Below are 26,554 nucleotides of genomic sequence, written 5' to 3' on the forward strand. Positions count from 1 at the left end.
GCAAGAGGATGAGAAAAGCTTACTTTCCAGATTGCTTGGCGAGTTTTTTGTGTTGGCATAGAGTCTGAACCGGAAGAAAGGGTAATTACCTCTACGTCATCAGCCTGACTAGCTTCTACCTCCTCCTGAGGAAGATCATTGTTAACAAGATGCATAAAAAGAGAGCCAAGTGAGTCAAGTTCTACCTCAACTTCTGGGTCATCAGTATCATCATCAGGTTCCATATTAATCCGGTCAGCCGTTTTCCGCTTTGACGTCTATTTTACGGCTTTGGTCTTCGGGCGGGTTGGTTTGACCGCTTTGTCTCCAGTTGGCTTTGCCGCTTTCTCTATGGATTTCCGTTTCCAGAAAGGGTCATCACCCTATATATATAAAGAAGAAGGGTTACAGCTTGTATAAGTTAAAGATATTAGAGATGAAGAGGAAGTGTAATGCTTACAGGAGGACATTTGTTCTTGGTATAGAAGGGACTCAGACCGGTTTGACTACAGACCAGTTCCGATTCATTCAGAATTTTCTTTACACCTTCAGTAACTTCTTCCTCAAATAATTGGATGTTGCAGTGGCGTTGAGGATCGTCAACTTCACCGGTATATTCGCAGATTAAACCGGGACACCGGCATAGCGGCAAGATACTCCAGGATATCCAACAGCGCACAAAGTCCACACCTGTTAAACCATTTGCCATAAAGGCCCGGAGCTTGGCGATTTGAGGAGCGTATTTTCCCTTTCTGGAGAGCTCAGGCGTTGTGGCATTGGGTGAGTATTGGACAATCTATGATCACGGAAGCCGGGGAGGGGATTTTCATCCTCAGGCGAAGTGTCTCTGCGATAGAACCATGTTTGGTTCCATTCCTTTGGGTGGCTATGGTGTTTGGCATGAGGAAATTCCACTTCTTTCCGCTTTTGAATCGAGACACCACCAAGCTCTGTGTTCGGGCCATTCACAAACTCTGTGCGCCGGTTTAAGTGAAAGAAATCCCAGAACAATTCTGCAGTTGGTTCTTCTTGTAAATAGACTTCACAAAAGACTTGGAAATTGCATAAGTTGGAGACTGAGTTGGGACCAATATCTTGTGGATGCAGTTGGAAGCTGGCAAGCACATCTCGATAAAATTTTGACCCTGGCGGTTTGAAACCACGGCTTATATGGTCAACAAAGATTATCACCTCGCCTTGTCTTGGGGTTGGAGGATTCTCTGTTCCTGGAACTCGCCATTTGATCTCAGTTTTCTTAGGCAGAGAGCCGATGCTAACCATCTCATTCAATTGAGCCTCAGTAACCCGAGAACGAGCCCAGTTGCAGGCAGCGAATTGTTTGGCCATTGCAAAGCGAACAAACTGAAAATGAAAGGCCGGTTTATAAATTATGCATGATTATACACAAGAGACAAGGGAGTAAGAAACATGCTGATATGATAAATGGTACAACCCGGAGACTAGTATAATGAGAGAGAAAGGTAATGCTAGCACGGGGTTGATCAGACACTGTTAAACCGGAGCATAATTATGAAGGTAACATGCTCTTCCGGTTTATCAGAGGGCTAATGGCATAGACTATTTATACAATGTTAAACCGCTTATATTGGTGCGAGGAGAAATGGATCTCACAGGAACATAGAAACAGATCTCACAGTGATGTATAAAACTTTCGGATCTAAAGATAAGACAAGAAAGCAAAAATAATTGGATCTTGAAGGGATGCAGAACTGAAGCAATTTTTGACAGACTAGATCAGTTCTTTGCGCATAAGGATTTGTGATGACCATGGTAGGTAAGTTACGGCAAGAGATCCATCTATTAAAGGAAGAACAAGGAAGAATAGCACTGATGAACTTCGGAAGAACTGCGAAGAATGTCGAAACCCTAGAACAGATCTATAGTGAAAAAAGCAGAGAACTTACCAGAGCTGGTGAGGAAGCGGAAGGGCGCCGCAGTATTCTGGTGCGTTTAGGGTGATGCGGCGGCCAAGGTCGGAGCAGAGGCGACGGTCGATGGTGGCGGCGGAGCTCCAGAGGCTGAGCAGCGCGAGGAAGATGATGCGAAAAGGCACAGGGGGAAACGGTGAAAATGACCCCTCGGTCCTATTTATAAGGCGAAGTGATAAAATGGCAAGTACGGGAATCGAGGAGCCTAAAAAATGGATAAGTTAATAAAGGTGTCGCCTCGATGACTGGATATATATTAAATGAAGGAAATCTCCGACATCAACGGATGGATGATGTCAGGGCGGTTTATCGTAATTTTGAAGTATGACGTCACGGCGGTTTAGAAGATCAAAAATGAAGATAAGAGAGAAGATTTTTTCTAAAGTGTGGAGGATTGACATGAACAAGTTCAAACCAATCTGGGGCCTAATGTTGGGGATATTACTACTGGAGGTAAACCAGCCTTAAGTAGCCGGGTTGACTCTTTGAAGATTAGAAACCCATGAAGATGTAAAGATGATGGCACTTTACGGAGGGCCCAAAGGCGGGTTACAGTCTGTAAATGTAAACCGGCCTAGTCATGTAACTTGTATAGTAAGATAGAAAGAGAGAGGCCGAACCGGATACGTTTATAATCCGGCTTCGGGACTCTGTAGCCCGGCGGGCGTCAACCTATGTATATAAAGGGACGACCCGGCCGCGGTTTAGGGACAGACAACAACAACTCGAGAGCCAGACAAAGCAGATTCGCTCCCTGGCCTTCGGAACCCTAGCAATACCAATCACAACTAGACGTAGGCTTTTACCTTCATTGAAGGGGCCGAACTAGTATAAACTCCCGTGTCCCCTTGTCCGGTTTTAACCCCTTTAAGCTAACCCGTTGCGATGGCTCCACGACTAAGTCCTTTCACGAGGACATCTGCTGTGACAAACCAACGACACCGCCTGTTGAAGAAACATATGATCCAAAGCCATCTCCTATTGAAGAAACTCATGGTCTTGATAACCCGACACAGATAGTAAAGGTAAATTCTCTCTATAGATATGATAAAGCTGAAATCCCATTTACTAAGTTTGCTAGCCCATGGTTAGATGAGTTTGATAAATTTATGGCTAAGCAAGAAGATTTTAATGCTTATTTTGGTAGACAATTGAAATACAATTCAAATATTCTTGAACACTTGGGTGATTATATGGCTAATGTCAAAGGTGAACTTAAACTTATTAGTAAACATGCTTCTATGGTTACCACTCAGGTAGAACAAGTACTTAAAGCTCAAAATGACTTGCTCAATGAATTGAATAGTAAGAATAATGATAACGCTGTTAGAGTTATGACTAAAGGTGGTAGAATGACTCAGGAACCTTTGTATCCTGAAGGCCACCCTAAGAGAATTGAGCAAGATTCTCAGAGAAATAATGTGGATGCATCTAGTCCTTCTAATAGGAAGAAAAACAAAAATGATAGGACTTTGCATGCTTCTAGTGAACCTATTACTGAAACACCTGAGAATCCAAATGATATTTCTATTTCTGATGCTGAAACACAATCTGGTAATGAACCTGAAACTAGTGATAATGCTAATAGTAATGTTCATGATGATGCTCAACCTAGTAATGATAATGATATAGAAATTGAACCTGCTGTTGATCTTGATAACCCACAATCAAAGAATCAACGTTATGATAAGAAAGCCTTTGTTGCTAGGAAACACGGTAAGGAAAGAGAGCCTTGGGTTCAGAAACCCATGCCTTTTCCTCCCAAACAATCCAAGAAAAAGGATGATGAGGATTTTGAGCGCTTTGCTGAAATGATTAGACCTATCTTTTTGCGTATGCGATTAACTGATATGCTCAAAATGAATCCTTATGCTAAGTACATGAAAGATATTGTTACTAATAAAAGAAAGATACCGGAAGCTGAAATTTCCACCATGCTTGCTAATTATACTTTTAAAGGTGGAATACCTAAGAAACTAGGAGATCCCGGTGTACCAACTATACCATGCTCCATTAAAAGAAACTATGTTAGAACTGCTTTATGTGATCTTGGAGCCGGTGTTAGTGTTATGCCTCTCTCTTTATATCATAGACTTGATTTGAATAAGTTGACACCTACTGAAATATCTTTGCAAATGGCTGATAAATCAACTGCTATACCTGTCGGTATTTGTGAGGATGTGCCTGTTGTAGTTGCAAACGTTACTATTTTAACGGACTTTGTTATTCTTGATATTCCCGAGGACAATAGTATGTCTATTATTCTTGGAAGACCCTTTTTGAATACTGCAGGGGCTGTTATTGATTGCACTAAAGGCAGTGTCACTTTTCATGTTAATGGTAATGAGCATACGGTACACTTTGCGAGGAAACAACCTCAAGTTCATAGTATCAACTCTATTGGAAAAATTCCATCGATTATATTTGGAGGTTTTGAATTTCCTCTTCCTATTGTCAAGAAGAAATATGATATTCTTATTATTGGCGATGTGCATATCCCCGTTGAGGTAACATAGTGTTATTCAAAATTTCTCCGGTTCCATGTTATTCGGAATGAGTTCATTAACAAGACTTGATCGACCTTGTTAATGGATTCCTTTTGATGATCATGAGATGGATGAAGCTAGAAGGCACAACCTTCTGTGCCCTCCTTTTACTTTTTGTTATTTATATTAAATAAAATAAAAATATGTATTTTTCTGTCTGTTATCTGATTATCCGTGCAATATAAAAATACCCCGAAAATAAAAGTTCTCCAAATGCCCTAAAATTTAAATATGATTTTTTTCTAGAATATTTGAGAATATTTGGCAGTGAGAACACAGCAGGGGGTCATCCACCTGGCCACGAGGGTGGAGGGCGCGCCCTACCCCCCTGGGCGCGTGCCCCTGCCTCGTGGGCCCATTGTGGCCCTCCTCCACTTATCCTTGCACCCACACACTCCTTCTTCCTCCTACAAACACGAACATCCAGCTCAAACCCGAGTCCAAGCTCATTTTGCTGCCATTTTCGATCTCCTTGCTCAAAGCACCTCTCACAAAACTGCTTGGGGAGATTGTTCCTTGGTATGTGACTCCTCCATTGGTCCAATTAGTTTTTGTTCTAGTGCTTTATTCGTTGCAAATTTGTGCTGCTTAGGTGACCCTGTTCTTGAGCTTGCATGTCAAATTTATATGGTCAAACGTAGTTTTGATGCATGATAAAGGCTCTAGGCACTTGTAGGAGTAGTTGCTATCAATATTATTGAGTTTGGTTTACTTTTATTTTGAAGTTACTAAAAATTTCAGAATTTTTCAGAAAATAATGAAGAGACTTTTGAGGGGCTCATCGAGCCGAAGCTCGAAAGAAAAGGCATAGAAGCCCAAATATAATCTGCCTTGCACCGCAGAGGTTCGGTCGTGTGAATGGCCTTCCGATGATTTCTTGAGAGCGGCCGGGATTTATGAAGATTTTTATGAATTGGCTAAGAATGCAGGCCTCACCGCTTTCCTCCACGACCAACGCGATCAGTATCTCTTACTCACAAATATCTTTGTGCAAAACTTTCATTTCCATTCTAGGAGCTCACCACCTACGGTGGAGTTTTATTTATATGATGAGCATAAGGAGATGTCATTTTATGATTTTTGTCAGGTTTGTTTGGTCCCTTTCGAGGGCACGCCAGAGGAACCACATCGCAGCGATGTGGATGGGTTTATTGATACCATCACTATAGGGGAAACGAGGAAGGTTTCTGATGCACGAATCACTAGCATACATTTTCTTGTTTTACGCTACTTTGCAATATTTGCTAGTCGTTGCTTAATTGGTCGTGGAAACTGTGGAAACCTTAGTGTTCCTGATATTATTATTTTGTTCCACGGTTTATTCAGTGATAACTCTGTTAGTATGGGCGGTATTATTGCTAAACGGTTAAGTCTGAACTGTACAAAGGGCCCCATCTTTGGAGGCATCTATGCTTCACGCGTAGCTGCACATTTTAACATACCTATTAGGCATTATGAGAAGGAAGAAAAATTATTGCCTCGTGTTTACTTAGATTATAAGAGTATGGTAGCACATGATTTTATTGTTAAGAATAGGGAAGGAGAGCTTAAATACAAACTGTTCTTTGATAAACATCATCCTGACTATTACCCTGCCTGCTCCTTCCTTGTTTGATTTATCTGCAGGCAAGTACCTTGTTCTGTTAGAGGCTATTCACGCCTATCGGAACCCTACATCAGCCATAGAGCCAGAGCCGGAACCACAAGTTGAGCCTCCACGACAGTCCAATTACCATTGGGACCCGGAGATGATTGCCAACCAGTGGAAATCAGAGTCTTCTTCTTCGCAGTACGACCCCAACTATTACTATGGATATCCGCCAGGCCAGTCGTGGCCATAGACCAACTTAGGCCAAAAGCCTAAGCTTGGGGGAGTACGTATTTCTCACCGACATTACATTTATGTTTACACACTCATTGCTAGATGTCGGTGCTCATACTTTTTCATTGTATCATCCATGCTAGTTTATTTCTCTTTTTATGCTTTTTTCTTGTGTGTTTAATAAACCTTAAGAAAAACCAAAAAAAATAGTTGTAGCTTTTAATTAGTTTACTTTCCAAGCTTGTAATAGTAATTAAAAAGAAAACCCAAAAAGATTTCCTGTTCTTCTTTTGCTTGTTGGGAGCTTTCCCGTGTAAATAGTTTTATTTCTTTTCTTTTATTTGGGGGTCGATAGGAGAAGACCATAATTAAATTGTTGAAGTGGCTCTTATATGCATTATTGTTGATCTGACAAAAGAGCCCATATTGCCTTGTCTTCTCCTGTTTATTGAATGCTTGCAGATTCCAGCTTAGTCCAATGCACGTGCACTCTTATTATTATCCACATCATTCGGTCGTGCAAGTGAAAGGCAATAATGATGATTATATGATGGACTGACTGAGATGAGAAAAGCTGGTATGAACTCGACCTCTCTTGTTTTTGTAAATATGATTAGTTCATCGTTCCTGATTCGGCCTATTATGAATAAACATGTTTGCAATGACAACTAGAGATCATAGTTTATTGTGCCATGCTTGATTAGCTAGGAGCTTATAATGGTTTACCTTGCGTGCCAACATGCTATTAAAATGGTTATGATGTGGTATGATAGGGTGGTATCCTCCTCTGAATGATTTAAGTGACTTGACTTGGCACATGTTCATGCATGTAGTTGAAACAAAATCAACATAGCCTTCACGATATTTATGTTCATGGTGGATTATATCCTACTCATGCTTACATTCGGTGTTGATTAATTTTAATACATGTTCATGACTGTTGTCGCTCTGTAGCTGGTCGCTTCCCAGTCTTTTGCTAGCCTTCACCTGTAGTAAGAGGGAATACTTCTTGTGCATCCAACTCCATAAACCCCAAAGTTATTCCATATGAGTCCTCCATACCTACCTATATACGGCATCTACTTGATGTTCCAAGTAAATTTGTATTTGCCAAACTCTAAACCTTCAAATAAATATCCTGTTTTGTATGCTCTAATAGCTCATGTATCAACTAGGGTTGTCTGTATCTTCCATGTTAGGCGGGTTATTCTGAAGAGGAGTGGACTCCACTCCTCACTCACGAGAAAGTGGCTGGTCATCGGGATGCCCAGTCCCATGCTTTATGCAAATCAAATCAAAATAATTGCAAACAAAACTCCCCCTGGGACTCTTGTTAGTTGGAGGCACTCGTTGTTTCGAGCAAGCCATGGATTGATGCTTGTTGGTGGAGGGGGAGTATAAACTTTACCATTCTATTTGGGAACCACCTATAATGTGTGTAGCATGGAAGATATTGCCATCTCTTGGTTGTTATGTTGACAATGAAAGTATACCGCTCAAAATATTATTCACCTCTATTTCAAAACTGAGCTCTGGCACCTCTACAAATCCCCGCTTCCCTCTGCGAAGGGCCTACCTATTTACTTTCATGTTGAGTCATCATCCTCTTATTAAAAAGCACCAGTTGGAGAGCACCGCTGTCATTTGCATTCATTACTATTATTTTACATTGAGTATGACTTGACTGGATCTCTTTTACTATGAATTACAATGTCTAGTCAGTCCTTGATCTTTAAAGGTGCTCTGCATTTATGTTTTGCGGTCTCAGAAAGGGCTAGCGAGATACCATCTTGTTATATCATATTATGATTGTTTTGAGAAAGTGTTGTCATCCGAGATTTATTATTATTGCTCGCTAGTTGATTATGCCATTGATATGAGTAAACATGAGACCTATGTGTTATTGTGAATGTGGTTAGTTCATAATCTTTGTTGAAAACTTGAATGCTGGCCTTACATATTTACAACAACAAGAGCAAACAGAGTTTGTAAAAGTTTTTCTTTATCACTTTCAGTTTATCAACTGAATTGCTTGAGGACAAGCAATGGTTCAAGCTTGGGGGAGTTGATACGTCTCCGTCGTATCTACTTTTCCAAACACTGTTGCCCTTGTTTTGGACTCTAACTTGCATGATTTGAATGGAACTAACCCGGACTAATGCTGTTTTCAGCAGAATTACCATGGTGTTATTTATGTGCAGAAACAAAAGTTCTCGGAATGACCTGAAACTTCATGGAACAACTTTTCGGAAATAATAAAAAATCCTTGCAAAAGATGAAGGCTAGGGGGCCCACCACCTGTCCATGAGGGTGGGGGCGCGCCTGCCCCCCTAGGGCCCACCCCCTACCTCGTGGGCCCCCTGGAGCTCCTCCGACCTCAACTCCAACTCTATATATTTGGTTTTGGGGAGAAAAAATTAGAGAGAAGGATTCATCGCGTTTTACGATATGGAGCCGCCGCCAAGCCCTAAAACATCTCAGGAGGGCTGATCTGGAGTCCGTTCGGGGCTTCGGAGAGGGGAATCCGTCGCCATCGTCATCATCAACCATCCTCCATCACCAATTTCATGATGCTCACCGCCGTGCGTGAGTAATTCTATCGTAGGCTTGCTGGACGGTGATGGGTTGGATGAGATCTATCATGTAATCGAGTTAGTTTTGTTAGGGTTTGATCCCTAGTATCCACTATGTTTTGAGATTGATGTTGCTATGACTTTGCTATGCTTAATGCTTGTCACTGGGGCCCGAGTGCCATGATTTCAGATCTGAACCGATTATGTTTTAATCAATATATGAGAGTTCTTGATCCTATCTTGCAAGTCTATAGTCACCTATTATGTGTTATGATCCGTTAACCCCGAAGTGACAATAATCGGGATACTTACCGGTGATGACCATAGTTTGAGGACTTCATGTATTCATTATGTGCTAATGCTTTGTTCCGGTACTCTATTAAAAGGAGGCCTTAATATCCCTTAGTTTCCATTAGGACCCCGCTGCCACGGGAGGGTAGGACAAAAGATGTCATGCAAGTTCTTTTCCATAAGCACGTATGACTATATTTGGAATACATGCCTACATTACATTGATGAATTGGAGCTAGTTTTGTGTCACCCTAGGTTATGACTGTTACATGGGCATAATTCTCGATCACCGATCCATTGCCTACGAGCTTTCCATATATTGTTCTTCGCTTATTTACTTTTCCGTTACTATTGCTATCATCACTACAAAATACCAAAAACATTACTTTTGCTATCATTACCTTTTGCTACCGTTACCACTACTATCATATTACTTTGCTACTAAATACTTTGCTGCAGATATTAAGTTTCCAGGTATGGTTGAATTGACAACTCAGCTGCTAATACTTGAGAATATTCTTTGGCTCCCCTTGTGTCGAATCAATAAATTTGGTTTGAATACTCTACCCTCGAAAACTGTTGCGATCCCCTATACTTGTGGGTTATCATATGCTACCAGACAAGTTTGTTGCCGTAGGCATCATCACTAAGCTTCCTCCTTCGTGGAGGAACTTTGCTACCTTACTGAAGCATAAGAGGCGGGAGTTTTCCATTCTGGATCTCATTGGTACTCTTGATGTGGAAGAAAAGGCGAGAGCAAAGGACACACGTGCTCGAGGTATTAAGGGAGGATCTAGTGCCAATCTGGTATAGAAGAAAACCTTCCAACCCCACAAGTTCAAGAACAAGGGAAAGTTTGATGGTAAAGCAAAGTTTGATGGGAAGAACAAGGTTGTACAGCACACCAACTTAAAGAAGAAGAATGACAAGAAGAAATGTGTTTGTCATGTGTGTGGAGATCCTGATCACTGGGCTCCTAGTTGCCCTAATCGCTATGACAAGCATCATCTTGGAAAAGGCGGCAAGATCGCTAATGTTGTCATTGGAGACACTGACATGAAGGATGTCGGGTATGGTATATTTCCCACTATTCTTTCAGTATGTCATTCTCCTGATTGGTTGATTGACACGGGTGCCAATGTGCATGTATGTGGTGATATTTCCATGTTTTCATCTTATCAGACCACAGGGACTTCCATTGTGCTAATGGGTAATGGTTCAAGTGCTTCTATTCGTGGTGTTGGCACGGTCGATCTGAAGTTTACTTCAGGGAAGATGGTGCGGCTGAAGAACGTGCATTATGTCCCCTCCGTCAATAAAAATCTTGTTAGCAGATCTCTTCTATGTACGGATGGCTACAAGCTTGTCTTTGAGTCAAATAAATTTGTAATATCCAAGTATGGAACCTTTGTTGGTAAAGGCTATGAGTTAGGAGGCCTGTTCCATTTATCCTTGTCAGACGTTTGCAATAAAGTTGTTAATCATGTTTGCAACAATAGTGAATCAAATGTGTGGCATTCACATCTCTATCATGTTAACTTTGGTTGCATGTCATGACTAGCGAAGTTGAACTTAATCCCTAGTTTCACCATTGTCAAGGGATCTAAGTGTCAAGTGTGTGTTCAAGCTAAGCAACCACGTAAGTCTCATACGACTGCGGAAACAAGAAATCTTGCACCACTAGAGCTCATACATTCAGATCTTTGTGAAATGAATGGTGTGTTGAAAAAGGCGGAAAGAAGTATTTTATGATGTTAATTGATGACTCCACTAGATACTGCCATGTGTATCTTCTGAAATCTAAGGATGAGGCTTTGAACTATTTAAAGATCTATAAAGTTGAAGCGGAGAACCAACTTGATCGAAAGATCAAGAGGCTAAGGTCCGATCGTGGTGGAGAGTATTTCTCAAATGAATTTGATTCCTTTTGTGTCCAACATGGTATAATCCATGAGAGGACGCCTCCCTATTCACCTTAGTCAAATGGGGTGGCCGAAAGAAAGAACCGTACTCTAACTGATTTGTTTAATGCCATGTTAGACACTTCGGGTCTCTCCATGGTATGGTGGGGGGAGGCGATATTGACTGCATGTCATGTCCTAAACTGAGTTCCCACCAAGAACAAAGAGATAACTCCATTCGAGGAATGGGAGAAGAAAAGTTTAAAACTCTCTTACCTATGAACTTGGGGTTGTTTGGCGAAAGTCAATGTGCCAATTCCAAAGAAGCGTAAACTTGGACCAAAAACTGTGGATTGTGCTTTCCTGGGATATGCCTTTCATAGCATTGGCTATAGATTCTTGGTTGTAAAATTTGAGGTGCCTGACATGCATGTCGGTACAATCATGGAGTCGAATTATGTGACTTTCTTTGAAGATATCTTTCCCATGAAGGATATGGCTACCTCATCAAATAAGGAGATGCCTAGTTCATCGAATCAGGAACCAGTTACAATTACTGAACCTGGCATTTCGATGGAACACTTTGAAAATCCTGTGGAGGAGAACAATTAAGTTCCCACTAGGAGCAAGAGACAGAGGACTGCAAGATCATGGTGATGCATAGCAACGAGAGGGAAGAGTGTTGTCCACGTACCCTCATAGACCGTAAGCGGAAGCGTTATAACAACGCGGTTTATGTAGTCGTACGTCTTCACGATGGACCGATCCTAGCACCAAAGGTACGGCACCTCCACGATCTGCAAACGTTCAGCTCGGTGACGTCCCACGAACTCACGATCCAGCAGAGTGTCGAGGGAGAGCTTCGTCAGCACGACGGCGTGATGACGGTGATGATGATGCTACAGGAACAGGGCTTCGCCTAAGCACCGGTACGATATGACCGAGGTGGATTATGGTGGAGGGGGGCACCGCACATGGCTAAGAGATCAATGATCAACTTGTGTGTCTATGGGGTGCCCCTGGCCACGTATATAAAGGATGGAGGAAGGAGAAGGCCGGCCCTCATAGGGCGCGCCCAAAGTGTCGAGTCCTACTAGGACTCCCTAGTCCTAGTAGGATTCCACCTCCCACATGGAATAGGAAAAAGGGAATGGAGAAGGAGAAGGAAGGAAGGGGGCGCCCCCTTTCCTTAGTCCAATTCGGACCAGTCCATGGGTAAGGGGCGCGGCCACCCTTGAGGACTTTCTCTCCTTTCCCGTATGGCCCAATACGAATTCACGCAACTCTCCGGTACTCTGAAAAATACCTGAATCACTCTAATATATTGATCTTTACATCTCGAATATAGCCTTCCAATATATCGATCTTTACGTCTCGACCATTTCGAGACTCCTCGTCATGTCCCCGATCTCATCCGGGACTCTGAACAAACTTCAGTACATCAAAACACATAAACTCATAATACCGATCGTCACCGAACGTTAAGCATGCGGACCCTACGGGTTCAAGAACTATGTAGACATGATCGAGACACGTCTCCGGTCAATAACCAATAGCGGAACCTAGATGTTCATATTGGCTTCCACATATTCTACAAAGATCTTTACCGGTCAAACCACATAACGATATATGTTGTTCCCTTTGTCATCGGTATGTTATTTGCCCGAGATTCGATCATCGGTATCCTCATACCTAGTTCAATCTCGTTATTGGCAAGTCTCTTTACTCGTTCCGTAATGCATCATTCCACAACTAACTCATTAGTCAGAATGCTTGCAAGGCTTAGAGTGATGTGCATTACCGAGAGGGCCTAGAGATACCTCTCCGATACACGGAATAACAAATCCTAATCTCGATCTATGACAACTCAACAAACACCATCGGAGACACCTGTAGAGCATCTTTATAATCACCCAGTTACGTTGTGACGTTTGATAGCACACAAGGTGTTCCTCCGGTATTCGGGAGTTGCATAATCTCATAGTCAGAGGAACATGTATAAGTCATGAAGAAAGTAGTAGCAATAAAACTGAACGATCATTATGCTAAGCTAAAAGATGGGTCTTGTCCATCACATCATTCTCTAATGATGTGATCCCGTTCATCAAATGATAACACATGTCCATGCCTAGGAAACTTAACCATCTTTGATTAACGAGCTAGTCAAGTAGAGGCATACTAGGGACACTCTGTTTGTCTATGTATTCACACATGTACTAAGTTTCCGGTTAATAAAATTCTAGCATGAATAATAAAATTTATCATGATATAAGGAAATATAAATAACAACTTTATTATTGCCTCTAGGGCATATTTCCTTTAGATTTTCTTGTCTATCTAATAGATGACACTCCCAGTTCTATTTCAGAGGCCTATGCATCTAAAGATGCTGACTACTGGAAGGAAGCAGTCCGTAGTGAGATGGATTCCATCTTGGCAAATGAAACTTGAGAGATAATTGATCGTCCTTATGGGTGCAAACCTATAGGGTGCAAATGGGTATTCAAGAAGAAGCTTAGGCCTGATGGTACTATCGAGAAGTACAAGGCATGGCTGGTGGCCAAGGGTTATACCCAAAAGGAAGGTGAAGACTATTTGATACTTACTCACCTATGGCTTGACTGACCACTATTCGCGTACTAATTTTATTAGCTGCCTCACATGGTCTTCTCGCTCATCAAATGGATGTTAAGACTTCTTTCCTAAATGGAGAGTTGGAAGAGGAAATTTATATGGAACAACCAGATGGGTTTGTAGTAGATAGTCAGGAAGGAAAAGTGTGCAAGTTCCTAAAGTCTTTGTATGAATCAAGCAAGCACCCAAACAGTGGCATGAGAAGTTTGAAAGAACTTTAACAGCTGCAGGCTTTGTTATAAACTAAGCTGATAAATGTGTGTACTATCACTATGGTGGGGGCGATGGAGTTATCCTTTCCTTGTATGTTGATGACATACTGATTTTCGGAACAAATCTGAATGTTATTAAGGAGGTCAAGGATTTCCTATCTTGTTGTTTTGAGATGAAGGATTTAGGAGTGGCCGATGTCATTCTGAACATCAAGTTATTGAGAGACGATGATGGTGGGATTACATTGCTTCAATCTCACTATGTGGAAAAGATCTAGAGTCACTTTGGCTACAGTGACTGCAAGCCCTCTCCAACACCATACAATGCTAGTGTGCTGCTTCGCTATGTGATTAACACCCAAAGAGTGATCATGTTTTGCTTGTGAGAGAAATTTAGTCAATGGGTCTGCCACATTCAGAGCCCTATGTATTTTGCAAATTTTCTATGTCTACAATGCTTTGCATGGAGCTACTCTAGCTAATTTCTCCCACTTTTGATATGTATCTAGATCGAGACTTAGAGTCATCCAGATCGATGTCAAAGCTTGCATCGACGTATCTCTTTACGACGAACTCTTTGTCACCTCCATAACCGAGAAACATTTCCTTATTCCACTAAGGATATTTTTGACTGCTGTCCAATGATCCACTCCTGGATCACTATTGTACCCTCTTGCCAAACTTATGGTGAGGTACACAATAGGTCTGGAACACAGCATAGCATACTTTACAGAACCTAGACTAAGGCATAGGGAATGACTTTTCATTCTCTTTCTATTTTCTGCCATGGTCGGGTTTTGACTCTTTACTCAACTTCACACCTTGTAAAACAGGCAAGAACTCCTTTTTTGACTTTTCCATTTTGAACCACTTCAAAATCTTGTCAAGGTATGTACTCATTGAAAATATATCAAGCATCTTGATCTATCTATATAGATCTTGATGCTCAATATGTAAGTAGCTTCATCGAGGTCTTTCTTTTGAAAAAACCTTTTCAAACACTCCTTTATGCTTTCCAGAAAATTCTACATTATTTCCGATCAACAATATGTCATTCACATATAATTATCAGAAATGTTGTAGTGCTCCCACTCACTTTCTTGTAAATACAGGCTTCACCACAAGTATGTATAAAACCATATGCTTTGATCACTTTATCAAAGTATATATTCCAACTCCGAGATGCTTGCACCAGTCCATAGATGGATAACTGGAGTATGCACACTTTGTTAGCACCTTTATGATTGACAAAACCTTCTTGTTGCATCATATACAACTCTTCTTTAAGAAATCCATTAAGGAATGCAGTTTTGACATCCATTTGCCAAATTTCATAAAATGTGGCAATTGCTAACATGATTTGGGCAGGCTTAAGCATCGCTACGAGTGAGAAAATCTCATCATAGTCAACATCTTGAACTTGTCGAAAACCTTTTGCGACAATTCGAGTTTTGTAGATAGTAACACTACTATCAGTGTCCGTCTTCCTCTTGAAAAATCATTTATTCTTAATGGCTCACCGATCAATGGGAAAGTCAATCAAAGTCCATACTTTGTTCTAATACATGGATCTCATCTCAGATTTCATGGCTTCAAGCCATTTCGCGGAATCTGGGCTCATCATCGCTTCCTCATAGTTCGTAGGTTCGTCGTAGTCAAGTAACATGACCTCTAGAATAGGATTACCATACCAGTCTGGTGCGGAACGTATTCTGGTTGACCTACGAGGTTCGGTAGTAACTTGATCTGAAGTTTCATGATCATCATCATTAACTTCCTCACTAATTGGTGTAGTAATCACTAGAACTGATTTCTGTGATGAACTACTTTCCAATTCGGGAGAAGGTACAATTACCTCATCAAGTTTTACATTCCTCCTGATCACTTCTTTCGAGAGAAACTTCTTCTCTAGAAAGGATCCATTCTTAGAAACGAATATCTTGCCTTAGGATCTGTGATAGAAGGTGTACCCAACAGTTTCCTTTGGGTATCCTATGAAGACACATTTCTCCGATTTGGGTTCGAGCTTATCAGGTTGAAACGTTTTCACATAAGCATCATAGCCCCAAACTTTAAGAAACGACAGCTTAGGGTTCTTGCTAAACCACAGTTCTTATGGTGTCGTCTCAACGGATTTAGATGGTGCCCTATTTAACGTGAATGTAGTTGTCTCTAATGTATAACCCAAAATGATAGTGATAAATCGGTGAGAGACATCATAGATTACACCATATCTAATAAAGTACAGTTATGACGTTCGGACACACCATTACGCTATGGTGTTCCAGGTGGCGTGAGTTGCGAAACTATTCTGCATTGTTTCAAATGAAGACCAAACTCGTAACTCAAATATTCTCCTCCATGATCAGATCGCAGAAACTTTATTTTCTAGTTACGATGATTTTGCACTTCACTCTGAAATTCTTTGAACTTTTCAAATGTTTCAGACTTATGTTTCATCAAGTAGATATACCCATATCTGCTCAAATCATCTATGAAGATCAGAAAATATCGTTACCCGCTGCGAGCCTCAACACTCATTGGATTGCATACATCAGTATGTATTATTTCCAATAAGTCAGTTGCTTGCTCAATTGTTCCGGAAAACGGAGTTTTAGTCATCTTGCCCACGAGGCATGGTTCGCAAGCATCAAATGATTCATAATCAAGTGATTCCAAAATCCTGTCAACATGGAGTTTCTTCATGCGCTTTAAACCAATATGACCTAAACGGCAGTGCCACATATAAGTTGCACTATCATTATTAACGTCGCATCTTTTGGCTTCGGTATTATGAATATGTGTATTACTATGATCGAGATTCAATAAACCATTCACCTTGGGTGTATGACCTCAGAAGGTTTTATTCATGTAAACAGAATAACAATTATCCTTTACTTAAATGAATAACCGTATTGCAATAAACATGATCCAATCATATTATGCTCTACGCAAACACCAAATAACATTTATTTTAGGTTCAACACTAATCTTGAAGGTAAAGGGGGTGTGCGATGGTGATCTTATCAACCTTGGAATCACTTCCAACTCACATCATCACCTCGCCCTTAACTAGTCTCTATTTATTTTGCAACTCCCGTTTCGAGTTACTGCTCTTAGTAACTGAACCAGTATCAAATACTGAGGTGTTGTTATAAACACTAGTAAAGTACACATAAATAACATGTATATCAAATATATACTTTTGTTCACTTTGCCATCCTTCTTATCCGCCAAGGGCAGCTCCACTTCCAGTGACCATTTCCTTTGCAGTAGAAGCACTCAGTTCCAGGCTTGGGTCTAGCTTAGAGCTTCTTCATGGGAGCAGCAACTTGCTTGCTATTCTTCTTTGAAGTTCCTCTTTCTTTCCCTTTGCCCTTTTTCTTGAAACTAGTGGTCTTGTTAACCATCAACACTTGATGCTATTTCTTGATTTCTACCTTTGCCGATTTCAGCATCGCGAAGAGCTTGGGAATTACTTTCATTATCCCTTGCATATTATAGTTCATCACTAAGTTCCAGTAACTTGGTGATATTGACTAGAGAACTTTGTCAATTACTTTCTTATCTGGAAGATTAACTCCCACTTGACTCAAGCAATTGTAGTACCCAGACAATCTGAGCACATGCTCACTAGTTGAGCTATTCTCCTCCATCTTGTAGGCAAAGTACTATCAGAGGTCTTCTACCTCTCAACACGGGCATGAGTATGAAATACCAATTTCAACTCTTAGAACATCTTATATGCTTTATGGCGTTCAAAATGTTTTTGAAGTCCCGGTTCTAAGCCGTAAAGCATGGTAACCTAAACTATCAAGTAGTCATCATACCGAGCATTACCAAACGTTCATAATGTCTGTATCTTCTCCAGCAATAGGTCCGTCACCTAGCGGTGCATCAAGGACATAATTCTTCTATGCAGCAATGAGGATAATCCTTAGATCACGGACCTAGTCCGCATAATTGCTACTATCATCTTTCAACATAGTTTTTCTCTAGGAACATATCAAAAATAAACGGGGAGCTACATCGCGAGCTATTGATCTACAACATAGTTATGCAAATACTATCAGGACTAAGTTCATGATAAATTAAAGTTCAATTAATCATATTACTTAAGAACTCGCACTTAGATAGACATCCCTCTAGTCATCTAAATGATCACGTGATCCAAATCAACTAAACCATGTCTGATCATCACGTGAGATGGAGTAGTTTTCAATGGTGAACATCACTATGTTGATCATATCTACTATATGATTCATACTCGACCTTTCGGTCTCAAGTGTTCCGAGGCCATATGTAGCGACCGACCTCAAACGGTCAAGTCTCTGTGCTTCAGTGTCATCCCTGGATCGGTAATGCTGACACAGACAGTACTCGAAGGATTTATAACAGAGTAGCAATCACACACTTATTACATCGAATGTCTCAAAAGAGAACTTATTACAATAATATGGCTTAAGGCCATCTAATGCGATAACAGCGGAAGGCTTGGAAGATAAGTGAGTCCATCAACTCCAACGGCATAGCTGAGCTGCACGGCAACGACCTAACGAACCTTACTCCTCGTCTGAAAAGTCTGCAACATAATACGTTGCAGCCCGAGAACGGGTTAGCACATGGAATATGATGGCAATGTAACACAGTAGAGCAAGAACAGAATAATGCTATCACTACATGCATATTTGGCTGGTGGAAAGCTCTACGGTTAAAGTTTTTGCGAAAAGCCAATTTTTCCCCACAACAAAGGAATAGATTTTAATTTAACTATCATGGTAGGTGAACAACATTGAGAAGGTAACCCCAACTCAATCCCAATTAAAATAATTAACAACCCAGCAAATTGAATTAAGAGTGATGAGATACATGTGATAACCCAAGTACTAGATACACAAGATTGTCCATAACCGGGGACATGGCTAACCATGATTAGATTGTACACTCTGCAGAGGTTTGCGCACTTTTCCCCACAAGAATCGATCGCCTCCATTGGGTTTCTCGCACTACATGGTGTTTGAGAAACGGATGACCGAGACACAGTCTTTCAGAAACATTAACTCTCTACTCTGGGTAGACCATACCAATCCTACAAAACCCACTACCTGCTGATCCACCTCTTCAAGAGCTTCACGTAACTTACTCAACTATGCTAGAGCCCATAATAGCTTGTGGCTGCACACGTAAGTTTCTAGCATGAATCATCTCAGCTCCCTTTGAGTCTGGGTGGCGGTCCATAGGAAGATCACACAGGTACCCCGAGATTTCCAAAAAAAAATACAGACAACACTGGGTTCCCCAGGTGCCTCAATCCACCCAGATGTGTATTCAAGTTGCCACCTTAAGTTGAACCATTAATTAATAATCTCACATTTGTCATGGATTTCACTCAAACCCAAACCACATCTACGAGCATAGCATAACAATAAGCAACGCGCATAAGTAACTCCCAAGGGTTTGATAGTAACAGGGTAATAGGTTCTACCTCAACAACTACTTCCCAACCCACAAGTTAACGACATCCTAATCATGCAATGTTTGAGGATTGGAACTAATGCATAAAAACTGGGTATGAAAAGAGTATGATCAATGCGTTACTTGCCTTGCTGACGATCCACAAAACCTAGGGATTCGTAGTAGCACGCTTCGCACTCCGAATGTTCTATCGCAAACAAACAATAACATACATAAGCAACAAGCAAAGGAACACGGGTAAATCTCAAATAAGAGAGGTTGACCGGAAAGTTCAACTTAAGAACTCCGGTTAGCAAAAAGAATCAGATCAAACAGAGCAACGAAACTCAAACGGCGAAACAAACAAGATCCGTTTACTAATCTGAACTAAGGTCAAATTTTATAGTACCAAAATCTTGTTTAAGTTGATTAAACAGAAAGAGGGTCTCGAGACGAAGATCTAGGCGCTTGAATCGCCTGATTCCGACTAACGAGCGAAAAGATAAACAGAAACTAAGATCGGATCAGAAATCGCGATCGAGAATAATCGCGGATAAATCCGATAAAAAAGAAAACTTACAAACAGACTAACGAACGAGCGTTCGTTAGCTATAACTAACCGGCGAAAACTATTTGTTAGAACGAACGTACGGACGATCGTCCGCAAATTAGAAGAACCGAGAAAAACCGGTGATAAAAAAACGGATCTAGGGGTTTCTAAAAAAACCGAATGGTTAAAAAAACAGCGGCTCGGATCCGGTGCGGTACCTCCGGCGAGGCGGGGTTTGGCGGCGAGGCGGCGGCTCGCGAGCGGCGAGGCTCGGCGGCGGTGGCGGCAAGTGGCGGCGGCGGCAGGCACCTGCGCGGGCGGCGGCGGCTTCAGGCGCGGGCGGCGGCTACGGGCGGCGGCTGCGGGCGGCGCCTGCGGCTCAGGGAGGCGGTGGTGTGGTGGTGGGGGTCGGGGTGGCGCGTATATAAAGGGGGCGGGGGCGGCGACTTGGGGAAGGGGCAAGGCGCGGCGGAGGCGGAATCCGGCTCGGACTCTGGTCCGAGTCGGCGGCGGCGGTGACGCATGCGTGGAGGCGGCGGCTCGCGGGGCTGGGCCGGCGGCCTCGCTGGGTTTCGGCCCAGTCGGGCCTGGGGAGTTTTTTTTTTCAATAATTTCGCCGACAGAAATAAAATCCTAGAAAATAAAAATAAAAATCTAAAAATGCCAAAATAATTTTTCACCGTCTAAATAAAATATTTAGAACAAGATGAACATTTTCTTGGCCCTAAGATGCAATTTCAAAAACGTGCAATTTTTCTAATTGCAAATAAAATCAAAATAAAATCAAATAAATGATTTTAATATTTTTCCTCCAATATTTCAATTATTTTGGAGAAGTCATTTTATCTCCTCTCATTTATTTTAAAACGAAATATTTTTTCGGAGAGAAAAATAATTAAAATCAAAATCCTCGTTTCATTATCTAATAAAAATCAAATATGAAAACCGGGAAATCCCCAACTCTCTCCGAGGGTCCTTGAGTTGCTTAGGATTTCGAGGATTGCAAAACGAAAATGCAGTAAAATATGATATGCATGAATGACCTATGTATAACATTCCAAATTGAAAATTTGGGATGTTACAAACCTAACCCCTTAAGATGAATCTCGCCCTCGAGATTCGGGTTGGCTAGAAAATAGGTGCGTGTGGTCTTTGAGTAGATCATCCTCTCGTTCCCAGGTGGCTTCATCCTCGGTATGGTGGCACCACTGAACTTTGCAAAACTTGATAACCTTGCTGCGGGTGACTCGGCTGGCAAACTCAAGAATCTTAACTGGCTTCTCCTCATAAGTAAAATCACTGTCCAACTGAATCGCCTCCAAGGGTACGGTATCTCTTAATGGTATATCGGCCATCTCAGCATGACACTTCTTCAATTGTGAAACGTGGAACACATCGTGAACTCCTGACAATCCCTCAGGTAATTCCAACTTGTAGGCAACTTCTCCCATCCGTTCCAAAACACGATACAGTCCTACAAAACTTGTAGGCAACTCCAAAACGTTTCACTCCCCTCAAGGGTGATACTCGCAGATATGTTATGTCTCCAATTTCATAAGTTACCTCCTTGCGTTTCGAGTCTGCGTAACTCTTCTGCCTGGATTGAGCAATCTTCAGTCTATCACGAATTAGTTTAACCTTCTCCTCAGACTCCTTGATTAAGTCTGGTCCAAACAACTGTCGGTCTCCTACCTCATCCCACATCAACGGCGTTCTGCACCTGCGTCCATACAGGGCTTCAAACGGTGCCATCTTCAAACTTGCTTGGTAGCTATTGTTGTACGAAAACTCCGCATAAGGCAAATTGTCATCCCATCTAGCGCACAGGCTCTCAACATGTCCTCCAGAATCTGATTGACTCTCTCAGTCTGTCCATCCGTCTGGGGGTGAAACATTGTACTGTACTCCAACCTTGTTCCCAAAGTTTGGTGTAATTGATGCCAAAACTTTAAAGTAAACGGGGTTCCTCTATCTGATACGATGGTCCTAGGAACTCCATGTAGACATACGATCCTAGACATATATATCTTTGCCAGCTTCGCACTTGTATAGGTGGTTTTCACTGGGATAAAGTGAGCTACTTTGGTCAAGCGATCAACTACTACCCATATAGAATCATATCCTGCTTTGGTTCTGGGCAATCCAGTGATAAAATCCATGCCAAGTTTATGCCACTTCCATTCAGGTATCGGCATAGGCTATAACAGTCCTGCTGGCTTCTGATGCTCTGCCTTTACTCTCTGACATACATCACATACGGCTACATACTCGGCAATATCCTTCTTCATACCAGTCCACCAGAAACGTTGCTTCAAATCCAAATACATCTTGGTGTTTCTGGGGTGTATCGAGTATGGTGAGTCATGATCCTCCTGAAGTATTAGTTTCCTGATTTCTGGGTTATTGGGTATATAAACTCGGTCCTCAAACCATAAGGTATCGTGCTCATCCTCACGAAAACCTTTGGCCTTTCCTTTGCTCATCCTCTCCTTTATCTCGGCAATCTCTTTGTCAACCTTCTGAGCTTCTCGAATCTTGTCCAACAATGTAGACTGAACCTCCATTGTTGTAACAAAACCTCTTGGAACAATCTCCAATCGAAGTTCCATGATATCCTCTGCTAACTCCTTCGGCAATCCCTTACTTTCAAGGATATTGGCATAACTCTTCCGGCTCAAAGCATCTGCTACGACATTGGCCTTTCCGGGATGATAGTGGAGCTTCATGTCGTAATCCTTTATAAGCTCCAACCATCTCCTCTGTCTAAGGTTCGGCTCCTTCTGTGTGAAAATGTATTTCAAACTCTTATGATCCGTGTACACATCACAACGGTTTCCCATAAGGTAATATCTCCAAGTCTTAAATGCATGCACTACAACTGCTAACTCCAAATCATGCGTGGCATAGTTCAACTCAAGAGGTTTTAGTTGTTGTGAGGCATACGAAACAACTCTTTCGTCCTGCATAAACACACATCCAAGTCCTAAGCGGGAGGTGTCGCGATACACTTGGAACTCTTTATGTATATCTGGCAGGGTTAACACTGGGGTTGTAGTCAAACGTTTCTTCAACTCATGGAAACTTGCCTCGCAATCATCTATCCATTTGAACTTAGTATCCTTCTTCAATAGTTCAGTCATTGGCTTTGCAATCTTGGAAAAATTCTCAATGAACCTCTGGTAGTATCCTGCGAGTCCAAGGAAACTTCGGATCTCGCTAACTGAAGTGGGGGCCAACCATTCGGTGACTGACTGAACCTTGCTGGGGTCTACTGTTATACCTTCTCCTAATATAACATGTCCAAGGAATCCGACTTCGTTCAACCAAAATTCGCATTTGCTGAACTTAGCATACAACTGGTGCTCCCTGAGTTTCTCGAGAACTAATCGCAAATGCTCCTTGTGCTCCTCTTCATTCTTCGAGTATACCATAATATCATCTATAAACACCACAACAAACTTATCCAAATACTCCATGAACACCTTGTTCATCATGCTCATGAAATAGGCAGGGGCGTTAGTCAGTCCAAACGACATGACCGTATACTCGTATAATCCATACCGCGTGGTGAACGCTGTCTTTGGTATGTCCTTCTCTCGAATCTTCAACTGATGGTATCCCGATCGTAAATCAATCTTCAATAACACATTAGCTCCTTGTAGCTGATCAAACAGATCATTGATCATCCGCAGTGGGTACTTATTCTTGATCGTCACTTCATTCAAAGCCCGATAATCAACAACCATCCTTAGGTATTTGATACGTCTCCAACGTATCTATAATTTTTTATTGCTCCATGCTATATTATTTACTGTTTTGGACTATATTGGGCTTTATTTTCCACTTTTATATTATTTTTTGGGACTAACCTATTAACCGGAAGCCCAGCCCAGAATTGCTATTTTTTGCCTATTTCTGTGTTTCGGAGAAACAGAATATCAAACGGAGTCCAAACGGAATAAAATCTTCGGGAACATGATTTTCTCACCGAACGTGATCCAGGAGACTTGGACCCTACTCCAAGGAGTCAAAGAGGAGGTCAAAGGGGTGGGGGGCGCGCCCCCCAAGGGTGCGCCCCCTGCCTCGTGGGCCCCTCGGTGCTCCACCGACGTACTCCTTCCTCCTATATATACACACGTACCCCAAAACGATCAGAACAGGAGCCAAAAACCTAATTCCACCGCCGCAACTTTCTGTATCCACGAGATCCCATCTTGGGGCCAGTTCCGGAGCTCCGCCGGAAGAGGGCCGTCATCACGGAGGGCTTCTACATCATCCTAGCCCCTCCGATGAAGTGTGAGTAGTTTACCTCAGACCTTCGGGTCCATAGTTAGTAGCTAGATGGCTTCTTCTCTCTTTTTGGATCTCAATACAAAGTTCTCCCCCTCTCTTGTGGAGATCTATTCGATGTAATCTTCTTTTTGCTGTGTGTTTGTTGAGACCGATGAATTGTGGGTTTATGATCAAGTCTATCTATGAATAATATTTGAATCTTCTCTGCATTCTTTTATGTATGATTGGTTATCTTTGCAAGTCTCTTTGAATTATCCGTTTGGTTTGGCCAACTAGATTGGTAGTTCTTGCCATGGGAGAAGTGCTTAGCTTTGGGTTCGATCTTGCGGTGTCCTTTCCCAGTGACAGAAGGGGCAGCAAGGCACGTATTGCATCGTTGCCATCGAGGATAACAAGATGGGGTTTATTTCATATTGCATGAATTTACCTCTCTACGTCATGTCGTCTTGCTCAAGGCGTTACTCTGTTTTAACTTAATACTCTAGATGCATGCTGGATAGCGGTCGATGAGTGGAGTAATAGTGGTAGATGCAGAATCGTTTCGATCTACGTGTCATGGACATGATGCCTATATACATGATCATGCCTAGATATTCTCGTAACTATGCTCAATTCTGTCAATTGCTCAACAGTAATTTGTTCACCCACCATAGAATACTTATGCTCTTGAGAGAAGCCACTAGTGAAACCTATGGCCCCCGGGTCTATTCTCATCATATCAATCTCCATCACTTTAATCTTGCTTTGCTTTTTTACTTTGCCTTTACTTTTTACTTTGCATCTTTATACCAAAAATACCAAAAATACCAAAAATATTATATCTATCAGATCTCACTCTCGTAAGTGACCATGAAGGGATTGACAACCCCTAATCGCGTTGGTTGCGAGTAGCTATCATTTTGTGCAGGTACGAGGGACTTGAGTGTGGCCTCCTACTGGATTGATACCTTGGTTCTCAAAAACTGAGGGAAATACTTACGCTACTCTGCTGCATCATCCCTTCCTCTTCGGGGAAAACCAACACAAGCTCAAGACATAGCAAGAAGGATTTCTGGCGCCATTGCCGGGGAGTCTACGCAAAAAGTCAACATACCAAGTATCCATCACAATCCCTATCTCTCGCATTACATTATTTGCCATTTGCCTCTCGTTTTCCTCTCCCCCACTTCACCCTTGCCGTTTTATTCGCCCTCTCTCTCTATCCTCCCTCTCTATTTGCCTCTTTTGCCCGCTTGCTTTTTGTTTACTCGTGTGTTAGATTGCTTGTTTGTCGCGATGGCTCAAGATACTACCAAATTGTGTTACTTCACCAATACCAATAATAATGATTTCCTTAGCACTCCGATTGCTCCTCTTACCGATGCTGAATCTTGTGAAATTAATACTGCTTTGTTGAATCTTGTTATGAAAGATCAATTTGCCGGCCTTCCTAGTGAAGATGCCTCTACTCATCTGAATAGCTTCGTTGATTTATGTGATATGCAAAAGAAAAAAGATGTCAATAATGATGTCGTTAAATTGAAGCTATTTCCTTTTTCGCTTAGAGATCGTGCTAAAGCTTGGTTTTCGTCTTTGCCTAAAATAGTATTGATTCATGGAACAAGTGCAAAGATGCTTTTATCTCTAAGTATTTTCCTCCCGCTAAGATCATCTCTCTTAGAAACGATATTATGAACTTTAAACAACTTGATCATGAACATGTTGCACAAGCTTGGGAGAGAATGAAATTAATGATACGTAATTGCCCTACTCATGGTTTGAATTTGTCGATGATCATACAAATTTTCTATGCCAGATTGAATTTTGCTTCTAGAAATCTTTTAGATTCGGCCGCGGGAGGCACTTTTATGGAAATCACTTTAGGAGATGCTACTAAACTCCTAGATAATATTATGGTTAATTATTCTCAATGGCATACTGAAAGATCTTCTAATAAAAAAGTGCATGCGATAGAAGAAATCAATGTGTTGAGTGGAAATATGGATGAACTTATGAAATTATTTGCCACTAAGAGTGTTTCTTCTGATCCTAATGATATGCATTTGTCTACTTTGATTGAGAATAACAATGAATCTATGGATGTGAATTTTGTTGGTAGAAATAATTTTGGTAACAACGCTTATAGAGGGAATTTTAATCCTAGGCCATATCCTATTAATCCTTCTAATAATTATGGGAATTCCTACAAAAACTCTTATGGAAATTATAATAAGATGCCCTCCAAATTTGAGAATAGTGTTAAAGAGTTTATGGATTCACAAAAGAATTTAAATGCTTTGCTTGAAGAGAAATTGCTTAAAGTTGATGATTTGGCTAGAAACATTGATAGAATTTCTCTTGAGATTGATTC

The sequence above is a fragment of the Triticum urartu genome, chromosome 3A, assembly GCF_056163025.1.
Source record: "Triticum urartu cultivar PI428250 chromosome 3A, HENAU_Tu73, whole genome shotgun sequence".
Lineage (NCBI taxonomy): Eukaryota > Viridiplantae > Streptophyta > Magnoliopsida > Poales > Poaceae > Triticum > Triticum urartu.